Raw genomic sequence first — 8,830 nt, forward strand, 5'->3', positions numbered from 1 at the left:
ATGATCTCGCGGTCCATGGGTTCGAGCCCCGGGTCGGGCTCTGTGCTGCCCGCTCAGAGCCCGGAGCCTGTTTCGGATTCTGTGTCTCCCTCTCTCTGCCCCTCCCCCGTTCATGCTCTGTCTCTCTCTGTCTCAAAAATAAATAAACGTTAAAAAAAACAAATTAAGAAAACTAAAATGTTTTGCCGCACGTGTGGTCGGTGGCTCAACGGCACTGTGTGTTTCAAAACATTTTAAACAACCAGTCTACTTTTTTGTGTGTGCTCACTTGCTGGCGACACTTGACTATGAGTTCAACCCTTGTGTTCAAGGTGCTCGCGGCTCGTGCGGCCCCCCACACAGCGGGGTGTGCCCATCGCTCCCTCCGGTGGGGGGACTCGTGAGCCGGGAGCAAGCCCTCTGGTTGTCTGGACCGATTTCCGGCACGTTTCCAGCTTCGACTTCACCAAGAGTTCACAACTGGGGAGGCTTTGTATTTTTATCGAGTTCAGATTTTGTTTATTAGTTTCATTTTCCACTTCCTCCCTCCGCTTCGGGCAGCATCCTGGTCCAACGCTATTTCTGCCTTCCCAGATGCAGCAAGGACTGGGGCAAAGGCGAAGGGTTTTGCAGACCTCTGTTAGATGCTTTATCATCGGACCCATCAGAAATACATAAAAAAGAAAAAGGAAAGATTGTATTACACCTCCACACTGTTTCCCTTATTTATCTGTGCAGAAATTTAGTAACCTCATTTTTATTATGTAGACATGGGGCTCTTCCAATGCAGAGTGAGTGCCATCATTATTCAGAGGATTGATAATCGATTTTGAGGACAAAGCCCAGAGCAGATCGCAATTCTTCTCATATGGCGTCGTAACTCCCTCAGGTATAATTCTTCAGCCAGCTTTGAATTCACCTAAGTATATTATTTCTAACCCTTCTTCTCCTGGAGATCAATACCAGACCTAAGTTAAGACACACGCAGCCTCCCCACCTGGTAAGAGATCACACTCAGGAAACACAGCAACTTTGACACAGTGTTTTCTCCTTTTTCTTTCTTCCCCAGGCATTCCCCAAACGTGTTTTTACCCCGAGACTAAAACCAGCCTCCAAGAGATAGCCGGTTCACTCGTCTCCAGAACGGCCCTCACCCCCGTTTTGAAAGCAGGCACGTCTCCCCATCCCTTATCTCCGGGTATCTCCCTCGTTCTCAAGATCCCGCTAAGGTTTTCTCCGAGAGTCTCACAAACTCATTTCCAAGACCCTTTAGATCATCTGAGTCAGACAGCTCATACTGTCTTGCGGAAAGCAGGTGTTCTCATATTATTTTCTGATGATTTGGGATTTCAGCACCCACAAGTTTTCTCTGTCCTTTCTGTTTGAACGCCATTTGCATATAAAGGAAGTGAAAAATAAAGTATAAACTGAGTCACTCTGGTTTCTTCTCCATCTGTTAACATTATACCAATCTGCTCCTTGTTTCTTACACCAAACAAAATGAAGCAAAACAAAAAGCCTGTGATGAGTCTGGACGAAAGCATCACGGCCCTAGAACCAGGCGAAGGGAGAGCAACTGAGGGCCTTGTGGATTCCTAAAGGCAAAAGTGGGCCAGGGTGCCGACTTAGACACGGGAAGGGCCTGCTGTCGGTCTCCGACTCTTTCCCAGGCTTGCACCAGCCACCAGGTGCTCCCAAGAAGGAATGGAAATGCCCCCCGAAAGGGGCACATTAACAGGAAACCCAGTCCAGTCCCCACACCTCTCTCCTATAAGGAAGGTAAGCTGTAAACTGCTGAGTGGCCAGAAGGCCCGCGGGACCCCAGGTCCAAGCAAAGACTCTCCACTTCTGAATGAAAAGCCACTGCCTCTGTAATTACTAAAAGAATTTCCAAAAGGGTCAGCTGACAGGTGACATAAAAACGAAGTATACAAATATACTCAATCAAAAAGTAGGCAAAAATAAAAGGGAAAAAAAGAAAGGGCAAATAGGACAAGTAAAATGCAATAAGAGAGGACACATTTAAACCCTACCACATCCGGGGCGCCTGGGTGGCTCAGTCGGTTGGGTGTCCGACTTCGGCTCAGGTCATGATCTTACGGTTCATGGGTTCGAGCCCCGCGTCGGGCTCTGTGCTGACGGCTCGGAGCCTGGAACCTGCTTCGGATTCTGTCTTCCTCTCTCTCTCTGCCCCTCCCCTGCTCACACTCTGTCAATCTCTCAAAAAATAAATGAACGTTAAAAAAAATTTTTTTTTTTAAACCCGACCACATCCATAATCTTACAAAACAGAGATGGTCTAAATGTCTCGATTAAAAGGCAGAAACCAATCAGACTAGATTAAAAAGAATTGAGGCCACCGGCATACTGATTATCAGAAACCTGACTTGAATGGCATCTTGGTAGCATCTCATGTAGTTGGACATCCTCTTGGCACAATACAGCATTCCGCATCTCGGCAATTATCCGTGGGAAATGGAACATATGTCCGTCCAAGTTTTGTCTATAAATACCTAAAGGAGTTTTATTCGTAACAGGCAAAAACTAGAAAACACTGGAATGTCCATCAGTTGCTGAGTAGAAAAACAAATTGTGGCCTTTCTTTCTTTTCTTTTTTTTTTTTTTATTTCATTGAACCACTTTATTTTTATTTTTTTAATATGAAATTTATTGTCAGATTGGCTTCCATACAACACCCAGTGCTCATCCCAACAGGTGCCCTCCTCAATGCCCATCACCCACTTTCCCCTCCCTCCCACCTCTCATCAACCCTCAGTTTATTCTCAGTTGTTAAGAGTCTCTTATGGTTTGCCTCCTTCCCTCTCTGTAACTTTTTTTCTTTCCCCTCCCCCATGGTCTTCTGTTAAGTTTCTCAGGATCCACATAGGAGTGAAACCATACGGTATCTGTCTTTCTCTGTATGGCTTATTTCACTTAGCATCACACTCTCCGGTTCCATCCACGTTGCCACAAAAGGCCACATTTCATTCTTTCTCGTTGCCAAGTAGTATTCCATCGTGTATATAAACCACAATTTCTTTATCCATTCATCAGTTGATGGACATTTAGGCTCTTTCCATAATTTGGCTATTGTTGAAAGTGCCGCTATAAACATTGGGGTACAAGTGCCCCTATGCATCAGCACTCCTGGATCCCTTGGGTGAATTCCTAGCAGTGCTATTTCTGGGTCATAGGGTAGATCTATTTTTAATTTTTTGAGGAGCCTCCACACTGTTCTCCAGAGCAACTGCACCAGTTTGCATTCCCACCAACAGTGCAAGAGGTTTCCCGTTTCTCCACATCCTCTCCAGCATCTGTAGTCTTCTGATTTGTTCATTTTGGCCACTCTGACTGGCGTGAGGTGATATCTCAGTGTGGTTTTGATTTGTATTTCCCTGATGAGGAGTGACGTTGAGCATCTTTTCATGTGTCTGTTGCGTGGCCTTCTTTTCAACATTGTACTATAAGGCTTTGCCTATGTGATAGGCAAGAAAAGGAAATAAAAGGTGTACAGATTGGGAAGAAAAAAATAAAGCTGTCTTTGTTTACAGATGATATAATCATTTATGTAGCAAATCCAAAAGAAACAACAAACCCCTAGAACGAATCAGCAACCCTCGCAAGGTTGCAGGACACAAGGCTAATACACAAGTCAATCACTTTCCTATATACTAGCAACGAACAAGCAAAATTTTAAATTTAAAACACAGTACCATTTACATTAACACACAAACAATGACATACTTAAGTATAAATCTAGCAAACTATGGGCAATATCTGTATGAGGAAAACTACAACACTCTGATGAAAGAAATACAAAAAGAACTAATTACGCGGAGAGATGTTCTATGTTCATGGAAAGGAAAAAGCAGGACTGGCAAGATGTCCGTTCTTCCCATACTGATCTATAGATTCAAAGCAATCCCATTCAGAATCCTGGCAAGCCATTTGTGGATACCCACAAGCTAATTCTAAAATTTGTATGGAAAGGCCAAAGATTCAGAATAGCCAACACGATATAGAAGAACAAAGTTAGGAGAACCGTGAACTTGCAGTAATCAAGATGCTATTGGTAAGAGAATAGACAAATATGTCAACAGAACAGAATAAAGTCCTGAAATAGACTCACATAAACATACACAACCATCTTTGACAAAGGAGCAAACGGGCACAGAGTTGTTTTCAATAAATGGTGCTGGAACAACAGGTCAACCACATGCAAAAAAAAAAAAAAAAAAAAAAGGAATCTAGACACAGGCCTGACACCTTTTGCAAAAAGTAACTTAAAATGGATCACAGACCTGCATGTAAAACATAAAACGATAAAACTCCTAGAAGATAACGTAGTAGAAAATCTAGATGACCTCAGTGTGGCAATGACTTGTTAGATACAAAACCAAAAGCATAAGCCATGAAATAAATAACGGACGAGCTCGTCCGTTTCATTAAATTAAGACCTTCTGCTCTGTGAAGTGTAATGTCAAGAGAACGAGAAGACAAGCCACAGACGGGGGGGGGGGAAATATTTGCAAAAGACACATTGGATGAAGGACTTCTATCCAAAATATACCAAGAACACTTAAAACTCAACAGTAAGAAAACAAACAACCCAATTGAAAAATGGGCTAGGGGCACCTGGGGGGCTTGGTCAGTTAAGCCTCTGACTTCAGCTCAAGTCAGGATCTCATGGTTGGTGGGTTCGAGCCCTGTGTCGGGCTCTGTGCTGAGAGCTCGGAGCCCGGAGCCCGCTTTGGATTCTGTGTCTCCCTCTCTCTCTGCCCCTCCCCTGCTTGTGCTCTGTCTCTCTCTGTCTCTCAAAAATAAATAAACGTTAAAAAAATGGGTCAAAGATCTTAACATGCACCTTACTAAAGATAATACAGGTGGAGGGGTGCCTGGGTGGCTCAGTCGGTTAAGCCTCTGACTCTTGGTTTCAGCTCAGGTCATGGTCTCATGGTTTGTGAGATCAAGCCCCGCATCGGGTTCCACGCTGTCAGCAAGGAGCCTGCTTGGGATTCTCTCTCTCTCTCTCTCTCTCTCTCTCTTTCTCTGCCTCTTCCCCTGAGCACTCTCTCTCTCTCAAAATAAATACATAGACTTAAAAAAAATTTTTTTTAAGATAATGCAGATGGAAAATAAGCCTATGAACAGGTCATGTGCCATTAGGAAAACGTAAATTAAAACAAAAGTGGGGGCACCTAAGGGGCTCAGTCATTAAGCAGCTGACTTCAGCTCAGGTCATGATCTCAAGGTTTGTGAGTCTGAGTCCCACACTGGGTGAGCTTGAGCCCCGCTTCGGGTGAGGCCCACTTCCCTCTCTCCCTCTCCCTCTCTCTCTCTGCCCCTTGCTCGCTTGTGCCCTCTGCCTCTCTCTCTAAAAAAACAAAAACCAGAAAACAAAAGTGAGACACCACTAGACGCCTGTTAAACAGCCAAAACCCAGGACACTCAGGGCACCAAATGCTGGTGAAGGTAGAGAACAGCAGAGCCTCTCACTCGCTCCTGCTGGGAATGCAAAATGGCCCAGCCACTTTAGAAGACAAACCTATTCATTCAGCGCTGAGAAGAAATGAACTATCAGGCCATGAAAAGACAGGGAGGCACATTCAATGCATCTCACGAAGTGAAAGAACCCAATCTGAAGAGTCGACATACGGTATGATTCCAACCATGTGACATTCTGGAAGAGACGAAACTGTAGAGACAATAGAAAGATGAGCGGTTCTGGAGTTAGGTGGCAGGGAGGAAGAGGCCGAGCTTGGGAGATTTCCAGGGCAGTGAGACTAGTCTGTCTGACACCATAATGGTGGATAGATATCACCAGGCATTTGTCCAGACCCACAGAATGCACAGCAAGAGTGAGCCCTACGGTCGACTAGGGACTCTGGGTGATTGCGATGTGTCAGTGTCAGGGTTCCTCAAGTGTATTGAGTGCACCACTCTAGTGGGGGTGTTGATAACCGGGGAGGCTCTCCCTGCAGGCGGGTGGGCAGCATATGGGAAATTACTGTGCCTTCCTCCCAACGATGCTGTGAATTTAAAATTGCCCTGAAAAAAATTGTCTTTAAAAACTTAACGTGAACTCTCTTTTACTATCTTGCTGATGTTCAGTAAGCATCTTCTCTTGACCGTGGGATGGTCATTTGGAGGCACTGATGTCTCAGATTAGTACATGTGCCTGTGGCCTCCTTGACCCTCCTCCGTGAAAAGTCCTTCTGCAGAGAGTTAATAACCGAACTTCTGTGCGTGGCTCTTACTGCCTGCGCCACTGAGGGAGTGTCCCCTTGGAAAAGGAGAGCTGGGGGTGTGAAGTGGTCTTTAATCGCTTGGACTGTGTTTTTAGACATTCTATTGCTAAATATATTCACTTGCCATTGACTTCAGGGTAAATTCAGGCTTGAGTATTCGAGATGAAAGTCCTTTTCATCCTGCTGGTCACCCTGGAAGTTGTGGTTGCTAAGAGACCGTATCTGGGAATCCGGTGCCGCGAAGCTAACTGTCAATCACCCCAGGTGATACTTGACAATATGCCTGATAAGATCACCCTGGATACTTCCTTTTGCCTTTGCCTGTCCTTCCTCAAATGACTTATCTACAGAAAAACCCTACTAACTCAAAGCCATAAACAAAGGAAGCAAGAGACATCTGTTTTATACACATCAGCTATTCTAAGGTCAAACCTGATGGTGGCTTGCATGCTTTGGGAGAGAGAGACAATTCTTAAATGTCATCCGCATTCCCAGACTCAGGGACAAGTAGAGGTCTCAAAAAGTCTCCGGAGAAAGGTCAGTGCCCGCCACTGTCAGATTGAAAGTAAGGTGCTGCAAAATGTGTCGTGTGCTTTAGGGAGACGGTTTCTGGCGTAGGGAGATCCTTCAGGAGCACCTAGGGGGTTCCCCACTTCCCTCTTCAGACCAGATTTTTGTGTAACTGATCACTCCTGACCAGAACAGACATAGTTTTCTTCCTACAGTGTCCGCCAGCCCCACGTCTCGCCCGCCTCCTTTCCCGATATCATTGCCTAAGAAGGAAAAAAGGAGTCCCAGACAGACCACAGAAGGGGTCGGTCCAATTTCCTTGGACTGAAAGATCCGTGGTTCTAAAACCAACCCAATATTGTAGACCAGTGCTTTTCACTGATTCTAGGTAATTTTCTGCCCACTCTAAGCAAAAATGAGAAAAGAAGAAGAAGAAGAAAGGAAAGGGGAAGGGGAAGGGGAAGGAGAAGGGGAAGAAGGAGAAGGAGGAGAAGAAGAAGAAGAAGAAGAAAAAGGAAAGCAAGCCATGTAACTTGACCGTGGCTGCCTGAGCTGCTCTCGTAGGTCCATCGGTGCATCCCGGACCTCAGACAGCAGAAACTCCCAACCTTCTCAAACCACAGAGTGTCTCCCTCACAACCACTGGCTGCCAAGGACATGACATTCATGTACCGCTTGAGTCCAGGGCGGGACGCAGCACTCACGGGCCACGGGCTGCCAGTGGGAGCACATTTTGCCCCGAGGCCCTGTCCCGGAGCCCACTGGGGAGGTAAGGGCTCCTGAACGAAGTCCACCCCGCCCCGCGGCGGGGTCTGTTTTCCGGGGGACAGCAGACTTGAACAAGAGATGGTGGAAATAGCTGTGGAGATGCCGGCCGTCTGGCCGTGGGTCACAGTGAATCTCTGTGCCCAGCCTCTTCATTCACGAAATAGGAGGCGTCCGTCTATCTCAGGGAGCTTTGCACAAGAAGGGTTCGATGAAACAAGGCGTAAAGCCTGTTACGTGTCAGTGTCAGATTTCAGTCGCGTGTGCCTCCAACACCAGCCACAACCGTATTTATACTTGGGTCTTTCCTGCCGTAGCAGATTGAAGTAAGGTTTTTGTGGCTCGACAGACCTGGCGACCAGCCCAGCGGTGACGTTCATCGGAGGGGCGTTCTTGGAAAAGCAGGCTACATTTGGGTGCTTTATTTCTTTTATAAACTGAGAATAGCAACGCCTACCTCATCGGATTGGGAGGATCGCTTATGATAATGAAAGTACAGCTTCACCAAGGGGGAAGAGCTCAGTAGATACTTGCTATAATTATAGCCCAGCTGAATTCTATCTGTAAGTATAGGTGTTGATCCCCGTGTATAATCGTAATTGTAGGATGCCCCCCAACGTGGCAGTATCATGTGGCAGGACTCCGTCTCGCAGGGAAGATGAGAGAATCTAGGTCACCTGCCTGCGGGGCTCGTCAGGACACTGAGAGGCAATTTATCCGGTGTGATTTGAAGACGGAGAAAAATATCTGAAAAATCTGAGCAGTGATCTTCATTCCTGACGCTATTGCGGATAAAATAGGCCGAACGCGCTACGTATTTGCAGCTAGAAATGTGGAATACGGTGTGCCAATTATCTTTTGAAATACGCAGGGAGCAAAATCCACAGAGGTCAGAACCAATGAGAAAATCCCCAGAAACCAGAGGGAGGGCTGACCACAGTCCCGGGGGGATGTTGGTGCCAGAGAACCAGGCTCTTGGATTCTCTGGGAGGTTGGGGATTAAAACCAACACCCTAACACAAAGACGAGACCCCCAAAGGGTTCCCTCAGTAAAAATGTACACTGAGAAACATCCCTTTTTGGCAAAAGGGAATGACAAGTGAGTTTATCTCTTTCCACGGGCTCTGCTGTGGGGAAAAGGACTCCTCTGGAAACGCGTTAGCACAAGCCTGTTGTCACCTGGGACTGGGGTTTGGCTTTTTACTAGTTGGCATGAGTAACCGACAGCCACACTTAATGAGGGAACGTTCTTCATAAAAGAAATGCCAGCTGATCGTGTAAAAAGAAGCGTGGAATTAGAAAGTCAGCTTTCTATAACACGATCGAAA

General features: G+C 46.1%; 1 long non-coding RNA gene across 1 annotated transcript; it reads left to right on the forward strand.

The window, feature by feature from the left end:
• The first annotated feature begins 462 nt into the window (after positions 1 to 462).
• On the forward strand, positions 463 to 1,414 carry LOC131513546 (uncharacterized). The gene is made up of 2 exons (XR_009262638.1): positions 463 to 868; positions 1,049 to 1,414. It is a non-coding gene; the product is annotated as an uncharacterized LOC131513546 (long non-coding RNA).
• Positions 1,415 to 8,830: the final 7,416 nt, after the last annotated feature.

Source organism: Neofelis nebulosa, chromosome 6 (genome assembly GCF_028018385.1).
Source record: "Neofelis nebulosa isolate mNeoNeb1 chromosome 6, mNeoNeb1.pri, whole genome shotgun sequence".
Lineage (NCBI taxonomy): Eukaryota > Metazoa > Chordata > Mammalia > Carnivora > Felidae > Neofelis > Neofelis nebulosa.